Source organism: Suricata suricatta, chromosome 6 (genome assembly GCF_006229205.1).
Source record: "Suricata suricatta isolate VVHF042 chromosome 6, meerkat_22Aug2017_6uvM2_HiC, whole genome shotgun sequence".
In the NCBI taxonomy this organism is placed as follows: Eukaryota; Metazoa; Chordata; class Mammalia; order Carnivora; family Herpestidae; genus Suricata; species Suricata suricatta.
Window position 1 is genome coordinate 38,159,036 of NC_043705.1, and position 14,064 is coordinate 38,173,099.

The following is a 14,064-nucleotide window of genomic DNA, read 5'->3' on the forward strand; positions in this document are numbered from 1 at the left end:
AGGAGACCATGGGAAGGGGAAACGGGGGGGGGGGGGAAGAGTTGGGGAGAGGAAGTGAGGCAAATCATGACAGATCTCTGAATGCTGAGAACAAACTGAGGGCTGAAGAGGGAGGGGGGAATGGGAAGGGGTGATGGTCATGGAGAGGGGCACTTGTGGGGAAGAGCACTGGGTGTTACATGGAAACCAACTTGGTAATAAACTAATAATTAAAAAAAAAAAAAAAAAAAAAAGAAATGCCAAGGCCTAACTAATGGCTACCACCAGAAGCTATGAAGAAGAAAAGAAAGATTCTATCCAGAGTTTCAGAAGGACTTCTGGCCTCTAAAGCATTAAGAGAAGAAACTTCTCTTAATAGAGTAACTTAATAGAATAAACTTCTATTGTTTTTTAAGTCACCCAGTTTGTTACAGCAGCCCTGGGAAACGAATACATTGTCTGTGCACCTAAAACAGAAAGCAAGCAAATTAGGTAAGAAACTGTGTGTTTTGTTCTCAACTAGGCTCCTAGTATCAAGAACCATATCCGGCATAGTAAGCACTTCAATATATTTGTTGGATGGATGAACTCACTTCCTTGTTGTAAGCTGGTGCATAATATACTAGTGGAATAAATACAATATAATATAATCAGTCCCAAGTCTTTGTATGGGCAAAGCTTTCATTTCTCTTTGGAAATACCCAGTTTAAAAGCTAGATCATATATATGGTAGGTATATATTTACTCATATTCTTCTTTGGTGTCCAAATATTTTGCTCATTTTTAAGCTGGGTTTGTTGTTTTTCCATTATTATGTTTAGAAAGTTTTAAAAATAAATTCTAGGGGCACCTGGGTGGCTCATTCGGTTAAGCATCTGACTTCAGCTCGAGTCATGATCTCATGGTTTGTGGGTTCAAGCCCAGCATCAGGCTCTGTGCTGACAGCTCAGAGCCTGGAGCCTACTTCAGATTCTGTGTCTCCATCTCTCTTTGCCCCTCCCTCATGCTCTCCCTCTCAAAAATAAATAATCATCACAGACACACATATATATTTATATATATAGGGACACCTGGGTGGTTCAGTCAGTTGTGTGTCCAACTTTGGCTGAGGTCATGATTCACAGTTGGTGGGTCTGAGTGCCACGGGTTGACAGCTCAGAGCCTGGGCCAGTCAGATACTGTATCTCCCTCTCTCTGCCCTTCCCCTGCTCATGCTCTCTCTGTCTCTCAAATTAAATAAATGTTAAAAAAATTTTTTTTAATCTATATCCTAGATATAAGGTCTTTTTTAGAAAATTCTTTTAAGTATATTCTCTCAATCTGTGGCTTTTCTGTCCATTCTATTAACAATGCTCTTTAAAGAGCAGAAATATTCATTTTAATGAAGTTTAATTTATGAATTAGTGCTTTTGGTATCTAAGCACTAATCTTTTGGTATCTAAATATTGTATCTAAGAAATCTTTGCCTACCCCAAAGTCTCAAAGGTTTCCTCCTATGTTTTCTAGCTAAAAGTTTTATAGTTTTAGGTATTATATTTAGGTATATCAACTATTTCAAGATAATTTTTATATGTGATATAAAGTAGATATTCAAGTTATTTTCATTACATATGAATAGCCACTTGTTTCAGAACTGTATATAGAAAAACTATCTTTTCTCAAATGAATTACCTTTACACTTTCATCAAAAATCAATTGTTGATATATGTGTGAGTCTATTTAGGTACTCTTTATTCCAAAGTTGGGTAAACTTTTTATGTAAAGGGCCAGAGAATAAATGTTTTAGGCTTTGTAAACCAACAGATATCTGCTGGAACTACCCAATCTGCTGTTGTGGCACAAAAGCAGCCATAGGTAATACAAAAACAAACAGGTGTGGATGTATTCTAACAGTACTTTATAAAAAAAAAAAAAAAAAAAAAGAAGTAGGCAGCCTGGATTTCCCGTGAGCTCTAATTATCCAATTCCTGCCCTATTCTGTTCCACAGATCTATGTGCTTATCTTTATAGAGCTACTACAGTCTTTTAATTGTTTTTTTTTTTTTATGTTTATTTTTTTTGAGAGAGAGAGTGAGAGCAAGCATGAGCAGGGGAGGGGCAAAGAAAGAGGGAGACACAGAATCCAAAGCAGGCGCCAGGCTCTGACCTGTCAGCACAGAGCCTGATAGGGGCTCAAAGTCACAAACCAGGAGATCATGACCCGAGCCAAGTCAGACGTTTAACTGACTGAGCCACTCAGGCGCCCCAAAAACTACTACAGTCTTGATGACTAGCTTTGTTCAAGTCTTGAAATCAGTGTTCTGTATGTACTTAAAAAGCAATGCTATTGCTAGAAAGAGTGTTATATAAATGTTAATCTCGTTGATAGCACTATTAAAATCTTCTACATCTTTAGTACTTTTCTTTCTTCTTCCTCTATCAATTATTGAAAAGTGGGTATTGAAATCACCAAATAGAATTCTGGTTTATTTATTCTTGCAATTCTTTCAGATTTTGTCCTGGGTATTTTGAAGCTACGTTATTAGGCACATAAATATAAAGGCTTCCCGATGAACTGACTCTTCTCTCAATGATATTCTTTACCAATGGTAATATTTGCTCTGAAATCTACTTTGACATTATAGACAATCTAACCTTCTCTTCATTAGTGCTATGTTATATCTTTCCCCACTCTTTTATATTTAACCTGTTGGTTTCTTCATATTTAAAGAGCAATGTTTGTCTTTTGTTGTTATGTTTTATTTCTTTTAGTAGGCAGTATATAGTTGTATCTAATCTGACAACCTCTGCTTTCATGGGCATCTACGCCACTTATATTTAGTATCATTATTGATACAGTTAGGTTTAAAGCTATCATCTTTGTATCTGTTTTCTACTTATCTAATCCGTTTCCCTTTTCTTCTTTTTCAGTCACTTGTGTTCAGTGAATCTTTTTTTTTATCATTTCCACGTTGTCTTCCTCATTAGCTTATAAGTTATTAATTCTTTTGTTTTGTTATCTTAGTGGTTACTTTAAGGTTTACAGTATACATCTTTAACTTATTAGTCTACAAAAGTAATGTTGATAGCACTTCATGCACAGTAAAGTATAAAACAGCAAACATCCGTTTCTCTCCTCTTGATCTTTATACTATTTTTGCCATACTACTTACTTGTATACAAGTATTTTATAAACTTCACATCTACTTTACAAATATTGTAAACCATGTTGTCACTATTTTTGTTTAATTATTGTAAGAGAAGCTTAAATAATACAAAAAATTTTGTATATTTATCCATGTCACTACCATTTCCAGAGCCTCTAGCTCTTTGTCTAGGTCCACATTTCATCTGATACTTTCCTCTGGCCTTAAGGACTAATATTATATATATAGCAGCAGACCCACACTTATAGTGGGTCTTGTAGTATGAGACTGCTTGTAGTCACAACTGTAGTGTGGGCTGGCTGGTGATTAAGTTTTTATATATCTAAGAGTATTTCATTATTTTTCAAAGGTATTTTTACTGTGTAGAGATTCTCAATTGATAGTTTTTTCTCTTGGTACTTAAAAATGTAGCTATTAACTTCTTGCATTCACTGTTTCTAATGAGAAATCTACTATCATCCTTATCTTTCTTCTTTTGTATGAAAAGTCTCTTTTTTTTCCTCCGGATGAGTCTAACTTTTTTTTATAACTAGCTTATCACTAACTTTGAGCAACTGGGCTATCCCGCACCTTGGTATAGTTTTCATCATGTTTCTTGCACTTAGAGTTTGCTGAGCTTCTTAGCGCTGCTGGTTTATAGTTTTCATCAAATCTAGAAAAACTGTGGCCATTACTTCTTTGAATATATTTATCTCTGACCCTCCTGCTCCCGTCCTTAAGGATTCTAGTAACATGTATTATCAGGATGCGTGAAGTAGTCCCACAGCTCAGTGATGCTGAGTCCATTTTTTCCTTTTTTCCTATGTTTTATAATTTCTACTGCTATGTCTTTTTTTTTAATGTTTTATTTATTTTTGATACAGAGAGAGACAGAGCATGAGAGGGAAGGGACAGAAAGAGAAGGAGACACAGAACTGCAAGCAGGCTCCAGGCTCTGAGCTAGCTGTCAGCACAGAGCCTGACGCGGGGCTCGAACCCATGAACGTGAGATCTGACCTGAGCCGAAGTCGGAGGCTTAACCGACTGAGCCACCCAGGCACCCGTCTACTGCTATGTCTTTAAGTTTACTAAGTTTTTCCTCTGCAATGTCTAATCTGCCATTAATCCTAACTTGTATATTTTTCATCTTACACATTGTTATTTGTTATCTCTAGAAGTTTGAGTCTTTTTCAAATTTCTATAACCTTAGATTTTTGAACATACAGAACACAGTTACATAATTATTCTAATTTCTTTGGTAATTCTCATATCTGTGTCAGCCCTGGATTAGCTTTAATTTCTCTTATTATACATTGTACTTTCATGTTTCTTTGCATGCCTAATAATTCTTGATGTATGCCACTGAATTTCACCTTATTTGCTATTAAATTTTTTGTATGTCTATACTTTTTAGAAAAAATTTAATATTTAATGTTTGTTATTTATAATAAATAATTTAAAGAGAATGAGCAGAAGCCAGAGCTGGAGTGGGCAGAGAGAGGGAGGGAGACACAGAATCCAAAGCAGGCTCCAGGCTCTGAGCTCTCAGCACAGAACCTGACCTGGGGCTCAAACTCCTGGACTGTGAGATCATGACCTGAACAGAAGTCAGATGCTTACCAACTGAGCCACCCATGTGCCCCTTGTATTTCTCTACTCTTCAGCTTTGTTCCACGACACATTTAAATTACTTGGAAACAGTCTGGTCCTTTTACATCTTGCTTTTAAGATGCACTGGTATCTAGGTATTTATCCCACCCCTCAAAAAATTAACACAAAGGGATACATGCACCCTAATGTTTATAGCAGCATTGTCTATAATACCCAAATTATGAAATAGCCCAAAGTTCCACTGACTGATGAACAGATAAAGAAAATGTGGTGTGTACACACACACATGCACACACGAATATTACTTAGCCATCAAAAAGTATCTTGCCATGGATGGAGCTATTATGCTAAGTGAGATTAAGTCAGTCAGAGAAAGATAAACACTGTATGATTTCACTCATATGTGGAATTTAAAGAACAAAATGAGAAAAGAGAAATAAAAGAGAGGCAAACTAAGAAACAGACTCTAGTTAAGAAAACTGACAATTACTAGAAGGGAGGTAGGTGTGAGGACAGGTGAAGTATGTAGTGGAGATTAAGGAGTATACCTGTGATGAGCACCAGGTATTGTACATAAGTGCTGAATCACTATATTGTACACCTGAAACTAATATCATTGTGAATTTTAACTAACTGGAACTTAAATTAGAACTTAAAAAAAATACACTGGGTAGGATGGGAGCAGGGTTTACTCTAGTGGATTTATTCCCTATTACTGAGGCATGATCCTTCTGTATACTCTATCCAATGTCCCATGAATCAAGATGGTTCCCAACCTGGCTGATGATGCCAGGTACCATTCCTGACCCTATGGAAGGGTCATGCCTTGTTATCTTTACCCTCTCCAGGAGGTTCTTTCCCTGGCTTGTTTCTTTACATGCACATACTGGTCAGTACTCAACTGAATAGCTGAATGGGACATCTGAAGCTCTCAAGAGTTCTCTAGTATTCTGTTCTGTGAACTCTAGTTCCATTGTTATCCCCAGCCATTTCTGTAGATCCAAGAGAATCCACATCCATGGAGCTTACCCTGCATTCCGACCTATGCCATGGCCTGGAAAATTTCTCAAAGTAGTAGGATAGTGTGGTCATAGGGTTCATTTTGTTTCCCATCTATCAAGATCACTGCCTTTCATTATCCAATGTCAAGTGTCTTTCTTCATTATCACTGTTTCATGTGTTTTTCCTGTTCTATGGCTGTTTTAGGCAGAAGGGTAAATCTCACCCTTGTTATCCTACTTTGGTCTTAAGTCCAAGGTACACACTCACTTGGATACCAAATCAAACAAGGATTACATAATAAAACTATTATAAAACTATGACGAATACTGGTGTGAAAAATCCTAATTAAAGCATTGTAAATTTATTCTAGCAATGTCCACGAAAACAAAACAAAGACCATAAATACAAACAAGTAGTTAGCCTAAAAATACAGTATGGTCCTACATGCAAAAAGATAACAATGCTACCCACCATATTTATTAAAAGAAGAAAACTATACAATCATTCTAAACTTTTTTTTAAATATTTTATTTATTTTTGATACAGAGAGAGAGCATGAGAGGGGGAAGGGCAGAGACAGAAGGAGACACAGAATCTGAAGCAGGCTCCAGGCTCTGAGCTAGAGTCAGCACAGAGCCTGACACGGGGCTCGAACCCACGAACGTGAGATCTGACCTGAGCCGAAGCCGGAGGCTTAACCAACTGAGCCACCCAGGCGCCCTGACAATCATTCTAATAGATGCTTAGAAAGCATCTAATAATATTCAAAACTTCACTTAAAATTTTAAAACAACAACAGTGTCAGAAACCTAAGACTGAAAGAGACCATCTACCTGATGAAGTATAATAAAGAACAGGATGGATTCTGGAATCAGACTGCCTATGTTCAAACCCAGCTCTTTAATTTTTGTATAACATTTTAGCCAAGTTATTTGATATCCCTCGCTTTCATTCTCCTTACCTGTAAAGTGAGGATAACACCACAACTACCCACATACTACCCAGGACTTTGGGGAAGATTAAATAAGTCAATAAAGATAAAGTGCTTAAAATCTATCTGGCTGACAAGTATGTACTCAATAAATGGTAACCTGTGATAGCACAGCACTTTATCAGGAACCTATAATAAACATATTTAAAAATAAAAATTAGAGGGCCGCCTGGGTGGCTCAGTTGGTTAAATGTCTGATTCTTGATCTCCTCTTAGGTCATAATCTCAGGGTTCATTAGACTGAGCTCTGCCTCAGGCTCTGTACTGGCATAGGAGAGCCTGCTTGGAATTTTCTCTTTCCCTCTCTCTCTGTCCCTCACATACTGTCAAACTAAAAAAACTTATAAAAAATTAGAAGCATTTCTATCCAAGTTAAAATTCAAACAAGATGCTTGGAGACATCACTTATTCGGTACTGCTCTAGAGGGCTTAACTAAAAATAGAACAGGTAAATAGGATATAAAAATGGAAAAAGAAAAACTTTAAGATACCATCTATTAAGAAAAAGAATGAGAATCGTAAGACAAACCACAACTACTGAGAGTTACATAAGCAAAAAAGATCATCAAAAAACATAGCTCTCCTATACATCACTAATAACCAATTAGAAATGTAAAAGAAAAATGCTATTCACAATACCATCAAAAACTATAATACATCTAAAAAATCTAATCAGAACTATGTAAAAAAAACTATATAATAACTTTATACAGAAAAGTATGAAACTTTACTAAAGAGCTCATTAGTAAGACTTAAATACTATGGAATTAAAAACAAAATATACATAGTAGAGATATCAGTTCTTCACAAATTAATATATTAATGCAATACAATTTTAAGCCAAATTGCAAAGTGGTTTATTATAGAAATTTACAAACCACTTTAAAATTTCACATGGGGGCGTCTGGGTGGCTCAGTCGGTTAAGCGGCTGACTTCGGCTCAGGTGATGATCACACTGCTTGTCAGTTCGAGCCCAGCGTCAGGTTCCATGCTGACAGCTCAGAGCCTAAAGCCTGCTTCCGATTCTGTGTCACCCTCTCTCTCTGCCCCTCCCCCCTTGTATTGTCTACTTTTCAAAAATGAATAAATGTTAAAAACAAATAAAATTTCATATGAAATATTAAATAGCCAAAAAACCTCCTTTCAAAAGGAAGAATAAACAGAATTTTGCTGTATCATCTGTTAAGACATACTATAATGTTACAGTAATCAAAACATGGCATTGGCAAATGAATACTTCTACCAACGGTACAAAACAAGAAATCCAGAAATAGCCCCACGTATATTTAAGAATTTAATTATCTGATATAAAAAAAAAAAGGTATCTCATATCCCTGGGGAAATACGGTCTATTTAATAGAGTATGGAGACGGGTGCTCCTCAAGCAAAAAGAAAAAGAGCTCTACTTCATCACAGATACATTTACCAAATTGATTACAGACTCGAATGCAAAAGCAAAATTTAAGAGTAATGGAAGAAAATACAGAGTATATTTGTGACCTTAGAGAAGGCCTCTTACAAATTATCACTGTTTAAGACACATGAAAAGCCTTAAAGAGTATTCTGATGACCATCCATGCTCTCACTACAGCTTATGAAATAAAATTTAACAAATATAGTTGAAGCCAAATAAACAATTGTCACCCTTAAGAAGTTCAAAGTTAAGAGAGGTAGAAAATGCATACAGTGCTACAGAAGCATACAGAACTCAATTCAGAACGGGCCCAGGAAGGCCCAAGTATGAGTAAAGGGTTTTCTAAACAGAGAAAATAGCATACACATGAGCTATATGTCATCTCTGACTCTAAATGCCTAATGAAGATTATCAATGGCAAAATTCCAGCACATGCCAATGTACAAACTAGAGCTGTACTACCTGAAACACAGCTCTGCTGAGTTTACTTTGTGTTAGGGAATAGAGGTGAGGGAATACATACAAGAGAACATTTGACCAAAACTAGATTGTGCACACAACCTATATGAAATACACTATTCAGAAGTAATGACGAAACCAATCTACCTCAGAGCAGAGGATGAAACTGAGTAAACAGAAGATGAAAATTTGGAGGTAGAACATCCAAATTTTAAGAGGGCAACAGATTTATTATGCTGAAAGGAATAAAGCTCCTGCTCTGGATATGTTTACATTTACAGCTTTAAAATAATAATCTATACTCTAGGCACATTTCAACAGATGTAGCTCTCTTAAATCATGATCAAGTACATAACTCCTCATTATATCTCATTAAAATATACTAGTCAGAAAAAAGAAGAGACTGTCGCCATTGTGACACTATCACAAGTGTTTCTGAAACATTCCATATTGTTGACTATCTTTGCTTCCTGAATTTCTCTTATCTCCTGGTTTCTACATAACAGTATCATGTGGTTGATTTTTTTTTCTTTTATCTATTTTACGGTCTCCTTCACTGAATTCTCTGCTAGGTTTTATCTTCCAGCTATGAATGGAGCCAAGGATCTACTACTATTTTTTTTTAAGTTTATTTATTTACTTGGGGTAGGGGTGGGCAGAGAGCACGAGAGGGAGAGCGAGAGAATCCCAAGCTGGGGCCCTGCTCTGTCAGTGCAGAGCCCAACACGGGGCTTGAACCCACTAACTTCCCTGAAGACATATAACTTGAACTATCATCTTCAAACAAAATAACTTAAAGAATTCTGGCTGGAAACTTTCTTTTGATTCCAATTATACATCATTGTTTTGGATATTCTGCTTCTGACTCAAATGAAAGGTCTAAAAACAATACACATATACTGTACACATACATATACATGCACCCTTTTGAAAAAAAGGTCACAGTAGTCATCTTTTCACCCCATCTAAGACCACCCTTCTTGAATTGCCTAAGTCAATGGGGCCACTGTTGTCCCTAATCTATTAAATTCTAGCTTGTCCAATCTTTTTTCACAATGTCTTTCCCATTTGTCTCTTTTCTACCCCATACCATGACACATGTAATCTAGGCACTGGTCATCTTAGTACTTACAACTGCCTTCCTACTTCCAGTCTCTTTCCATCCTCCTAATCATTCTGATGTTATAGGTGGATGAATCTATTTATGACATTACTTTAAACTTGTCACTCTTTTCCACAAAAGCTTTTTCAAAGGTGAATACTAATGTCAAATATTTTATCTATTTAAGAACTTAAAAACTTGGCTTCATGTGCCTGTCTCACTTATCTTCTCCAATATTTAAAATCTATTCTAGAGAGGTCTGGCTGACTAAGCCGTAGAGCATGGGACTCTTAATCTAGGGATTTGAGTTCAAGCCCCATGATGGGTATAGAGATTACCTTAAAAAAAAAAAAAAAAGTCTCTTCTAAAAAAACCCCTACTCAGACGTCCCTCAAGCTACCCCAACACAGAACATCTAAAGAGAATAGCAAACAATCTGCTGAAATTATTAATGTAGTTTCCCAAATGCAAAGCAAATAATTAAACTTCGATCTTACTTACCTGCATCATGCCATTCACAATCTGTTCTACCTTTTATCACTCCCTACTACCCACTCATATAGGTTCAAGCCACTGCAAACTATTAGGCCTTCTCTAACACTCTTTGTTATTTGAGTTTTTACTTCTACATATGCCCTTCCCTGCCTCTAGAATGTCATTTCCAGATTGTGCTTTGTACTGGGTATAACTCAGATGACACATCATCTCTGCTATGGAAGTTCCCTCCACTTCACAAACATCTTTGCTCCCAATGCACTTGAGTACTGTTTGGTAACAGGACTAATAACACTGTCCTTTGTATGCCTTGATATTCTCAGAATCTAAGGTACTCTGAGACACATAGAGGACAAGTAAGAGTAGATTTTAAAAGACTTTCTGGTATGGTCATATTATTCTAGTCACTGACATTCAAGCAAACTACCTGAGGAGGGAGTAGTATATGGGTCACAGTTAAGAGCTCAGATTCTGAAGCTAGGCTGTCTAGGTATGAATTTTGGATCTACCTCTTAACAACTGTGTGGCACTGTACAAATTAACCTCTCTTTGCTTTAGATTCCCTCTTTGTTTAAGGAAGATAGTAACATTAACCTCCTAAGGTTATAGGGATTAAATGAATATGGGCAAAGTGCTCGGAAAGGTGACTGGCATAAAGTAAGCATTACATATGTACTGGGTATTATACTTAATATAGCTTGGTTATTTCTGGCTCTTTCTACATAGACCTCTATTTGGAATGGGTTTCCTTCATTTTTCTCCTTATACAAATCTTGCAAAGTTTTCAAGTCTGACCTCTGCTCAATCCTTTCAGCATTCCAAACCTAAAATAATCACTCCCTAATTGATATATCTCCAGCGTTTTCTGCATCTCATTAAAACTGCCTTGCATCCTTGCAATTTTTCCGACCTCTGTCAGCCCAATTTCTATAAACTCTATGAAGGTCCTGACAATATTTCCTACATCTTTCCAGCCAGAATTGTTTAGTATTTGTTTTGTAAAATAAATAAACTTCAACTCTGATCACACTGCCTTTGCAATCAAAGAAATGGAGTAGGCTATGAGAACATTCCACACACTTCTTTACGAGCCAAGCTGCAAATGCATTAGGGCCAGGGAATATTGACTCCCGTTAAAATGAGAAGCTCTCAAATAGCTTTTGGGGGAGGGGGGTTGAATCTGTTACGGGGGAGTCCAAAGTTCCCAAACTATAGTAGAGGACCCTCTATGAGAAATGTGTCAACATGACAAAATGACTGAGAGTACAGGACTTGCAATTACACAGATGTAGGTTTCAAGAGACCCTGAGCCTCAATTACCTTCTTTATAAAGTGGGTAGTCCAAATATAATAATCAACATTTGCTCCAGCATTTAACTCCACTTCAAATTCCCTTAGGAAAATGTTTTAAATAAAGTGAAAACACTGCAACTCATAAATGAAGATGAGAACACTGTACACATTTTTCATTACATAACAAAATATGTTAAATTAGCTGGCAGGAGTACCGTAATATTCTAAATTACCGCTGAGAAAATTAAACATGCACAGTTTTGTCTATTATACAGACTTGCGGAGAGTGAAAAATTCCACTACAAAACTTACTCGCCTTTCCTCACACTTTCTCTCCATCCTGTAGTTTTTTTCTTCCATTTGTGATTAAAAACAAGTGTTCAAAATTATCTCCCCCAAAAAGCATGCTGGAAAGCATGATTTAACTTAAAACCAAGTTGGTTCCATAAATGTAAAATTCCATTTACAGTCCAAAAATACTTCCAAATGGGAATTACTATGAATTTAAGAAATTAAGATAATGGCGAACAGCTCAGATGATGATCTGAGTCAGAATTTCAAATTAAGAGTTGTTCCAACTTGAAGCTGGCAGTCACACAGTCTAAAGGGTTTGTTTACAGCACCGACTTAACCAAAGACTCCAATCTTTTAGAAGAGTCTCCCTGGCATTCTAATCATTACTTATTTTAAAGCAGTGTAATTGCCGAAATGCCCATTATCAACTACAAATTAAACCGAAAATGGGTGTCTTTTCTGAAGGGAAAAAAGAACAGAGGTGGCAAGTCTTATTTCTAACCTGACAGGTTTTCAGTTGTAGTTATGAATAAAAAAATGCGGTTCATCTCCTAAAACACGACCTTGCTGCTTGGTATAACCTTTAGGCTTGGTAGGGACGGGTCTGATTTTAAAGATGAATTTGGGGCTCTTCTGATACAGCGTTAGGTTGGATTCGTTAGAACCGGTACGCGTAAGAGATAAAAAGACGTCAGTTTAAAATGTTTTAAGCTGAACTTCCAACAATGTTGAAACATTACGATTTCAGGATGAAAAGATGGCTTTGGAGAAGAGAAATTAACCTCCAGGTAGAAAATGAAGAGTCAAGTGCGGGGCTAGTGGAATTTAAGGGGAGAAAGAAAGGGGCAAAAAGTGGGGATTTGGGGCGGGGGCTTAAGAAGGGTACGTGTGTGAGTGTGTGCGCGCGTGCGTGTGTGTGGTATGCACTTAGGGTTGAGAAATGTAGGTGACAAAGTTGCGGAGATCAAATTCGGAGGTGTGCGAACAGGGAAAGGAAGGAAGGAATGTGGGGATTTCCAGACTAGGACTAACAAGTTAGGGGCTCGCGCGGTGTAAGGGCGCCCCTCTCCCGAGGGAGGATGGCCCTCTCGAGTGCCAGGTCCCCGGGCCCGAACGCCCCGACTTAGTCCTCACCCTCCCGCTACACGGCCCTTCACTTAGCCGCGGCACCTCCTCACCTCAGGCCGCGGCGCTCCGCTCCTCCGCTTCGGTACAGCCCACGACTCTCTCGGTGCCAGGCCGGGCCGGGCCCATGGGCCGCGCAGCCGCGGCCTCCGGCTCAGCTGCGCCCGGGCGTTCCCCGCGCGGCTCCACGGGCCTCTCGGTTCCTTGCTTCAGCTCCGGCTAGATCGCGGCTCCTTCCCGCAGACGCGGCACGCGGCCCCCCTCCCACGGCGGGGCGAAGCGCCCCTTAACCCCGCCCCGCAGCGCCCTCGCCGCGCCCCGCCTCCGGAGTTAGAGGCTATATGCTGATTGGCCCCAGAGAGACCCGGCGCTCCCGGCCATTGGGCCGGAGGCAACCCGACGGCGAAGGGGCGGGACACCAGGCAGCTGCGATTCCCGTAACGCGGCTCCTGGCGTCCGGGATTCCGGTGGCTGCGCCCGCGTCGCCTTTCCTAGACCAGATCGAAGGGTTCCCCCCACCTCCCCTCTGCGGGCGGAAGGAGCGGAATGTTCCATTTTTCCGTGGAATAACGGAGTCGTGAACTGAAGCCCGGGTCCTTTCTACGCCTGCCGCCTCCCCTTCTCACAGCGGTCCCTTCGGCCTTCCTTCGCGGCCTTCCCAGAGGGACTCTGTGCCGCAAGAGACCGAGAGGTTCCTTTAGGGACAGGGGAGGCGTGGGAGCTCCCCGGGGAAAGTGAAGGACCCATGGTGGTGACTGGACACCAGTTTACCAGAGATCGTGGGGCCGGCGGCCTTGGTCCAAGTCTTCCATAAACGAACTTGCTATGATATATATTTTTAACTTCCTAAATGGGTTGGTTGTGATTGATCAGTGAACCCCACAGCTGGTGACAAGCCAAGAAAATAGTTTTTTCTTTGTGGTTTGCACCTCCCAATCTGTGATAAAAATACCTAGCAAACACTAATTTCATTACATTCCTCCCCCGCCTGGGAAATGGACCTTCAGGCTCACTGTGATTTTTTTTTTCCCTAAAGCAAGATGAGGAACTTAAAAGATAAGGTATGTGTGTAAAGAAACACACCCGAGGCCAGGGCCTTTGGCGGAAAAATGGCAGGCTGTAGGAGGCCAGTAATAGTTTAATGGACTTGAACAAATTATAGCCATAATTTAA

The 14,064-nt window shown here is 38.9% G+C and overlaps 1 protein-coding gene across 2 annotated transcripts in view; it reads right to left on the reverse strand.

Annotated features, from left to right (window-relative positions):
* Positions 1–13,165, reverse strand: part of IL6ST (interleukin 6 signal transducer) — a 54,145-nt gene extending 40,980 nt beyond the window's left edge. For both annotated transcript variants that reach the window (XM_029942256.1, XM_029942255.1), the window contains exon 1: positions 12,945–13,165. The gene's annotated coding sequence lies outside the window, so the exon portion shown is untranslated. The remainder of the gene's footprint in view (positions 1–12,944) is intronic.
* Between the last annotated feature and the right edge of the window lie 899 nt (positions 13,166–14,064).